The sequence below is a fragment of the Borostomias antarcticus genome (assembly GCF_949987555.1).
Source record: "Borostomias antarcticus genome assembly, chromosome: 2".
Classification (NCBI taxonomy): domain Eukaryota; kingdom Metazoa; phylum Chordata; class Actinopteri; order Stomiiformes; family Stomiidae; genus Borostomias; species Borostomias antarcticus.
In genome coordinates, this window is record NC_140235.1 from 7,420,269 (window position 1) to 7,422,550 (window position 2,282).

The window sequence follows — 2,282 nt, forward strand, 5'->3', positions numbered from 1 at the left end:
GTATTTAACAATTAGCTTTATAATGCTACCCAGCTCAGTTCTGGCTGCTCTACTAGTTGTATTATAACCTCACTGCAGGCATTAATTATGCAGTGTTGTATGATGCTAATAATGTATGATAATGGTTCACTATAGGATTGGGCATTTAATTCAGTCCATTCAAGTAATGATTTTAAAATGTAAATGCAAAAACGTTTGAAGCATAAAGCATTGTTAGCAATTACAAAATCTATTGAAATAATCGGACTTAAGACCTCCCATTCTGGTTATTTCATTTTAAATATTGAATTAACAGGATTTAACCATACTTCAACCCAACCTTGAACCCAAATAATGCATTTACAGTATTTTCTGTCAACTGCATAATTTTTCCATGCTGAAATGTTTGATGGTTTCTTTCTGCTATCAGTGGTGTTTACAATACACTGTATTGGCTGTCAAAATGTGTTTTCTCATAAACTGTAGATCAAACACCAGCATCACGCTGCCCCGATGCTCTTCCCCTGAGCCCCCGATGACTCCAGGGATGTTCGACATGCTCAACAAGCACCTCAGCCCCTTTGAGATAGAGACTGCGGTGAGTCTCAACCTTTAGAAAGACACATCGCAACAAGACAAGTCGGTGCAACACATTAGTCATTAGGGAAAAAACACTAGACTTAAACAATTTAAATTCATACTTTAGTCCCAGAAAATCATGAAAGTACTTTATTCATTTGACTTCATTTTTGGCAAAATAACAAATTCAGTAACTTTTTTTTTGCTGCAAAGTGTACTGTTTTCAAAATATGTAAATAAACTGTTACCGATTATGGCATTTTTGGGACCACTTTTCTGAAATCAAAAATGCTCTTCAGGTTGTAATATTGCCTCTGATGTGCATCAGGTCTGACAGTGCTCTCTAGCAGAGACGTTATAAGGCAGTAAATCACCCTCTACCATAACAGTAGACCTTTAAATGAAAAGCAAAAACTTTAATTATGTTAAAATGGCTTAGGAAAATGAAAACAAAATTATTAAAGATGAAATGAATAATGTTCATAGAGAAAATAACTATTTGAAGCCACATTTCATATTATGATTTCAGGTTAGTGTTCTCTGCCTGTTTCAATTTCAAAGGTGTATGCAAATTGTTTTACAGAAGAGGGCTGTGTGTTTGACAGACTACTGATCTGCCACAGATCACTGACAGCAGTAGGCTACTTTCAAAAAGTTGGTTTCTGAAGCTGGTGAATGAATGGAAACATCAAGAAGGAACTCACTAAGAGCCCAAATTAGTGTTCACAACTGTAGACATACAAGCTGTAAAATCCTGGATATGTATCTACATTAGGGATGTGACGATAACTGGTATGATGATAAACCGGGATAAAATGTGATTTCTGCTCTTTGATAAACTCACTGTAAATACTGTCCAGCATCAACCAAAGTTAGCAACGGTCTCCAAGACACATTATTTTAATGTTTATGCAAACAAAATGTGCATAGTGCTGCTATTTTTATTTGTGATTTTCAATATAAAACTTGGTGAAATAATTGAAATGTATGTATCAGTAGTTTTAGAAAATGCTCAGCACATTTTGTAATACCGCTATAAAACTGATAACCATGATAATTTGGGGTATATAATCGTGATAAGAAATGTTCATACAGTTGCATCTCTAATCATTATCTATTATGCTAGTTGGAGGAATAGTCATCAGTTATGGACTGAGTGATTTGGATGACTTTTACTCTCCTATTTCCTTTCAGATGGATTCTCCATACTCAGAGTAACTCCCTGACCCATGGATCCAGTGCAGGCATCTCTCATATTCTTTTCTCTCTCATATTAGTTTTGCTTTTTGTGTATGTACTCAAACAATTTTGTGTAAAAGTATTACGAGTTGCCTATGATCTATTTAAATTGGAAACTTTCTTTGTTTAGTCCTATGAAAATATCAAATGGGTATTGGGTAACTAATGTAGTTTCAGTATTTGATCATGTTTTGTTTATTTCTTACAAAATATATAGTGTCCTTGCTGAAAGACCACACCGTCCTCCAGTGTACCGGTCAAATCTGACTGATTTACATATTTTCCAAATAAAAAATTGTGTTTTTCATCTCATTTTCTAAAGAACTTATGAAATCCTCCACACTTGACATTTGAACATATAAAAATGCTGATCACCACTTTCATTGAATTTTGAGTGGTTTAGTCAACTTTGTCTAAGTGTTCTGTGTCTACAATGACCACCATAGGAAATGAATGGGTAAGTTGCTACCTTATCCCTTATTATA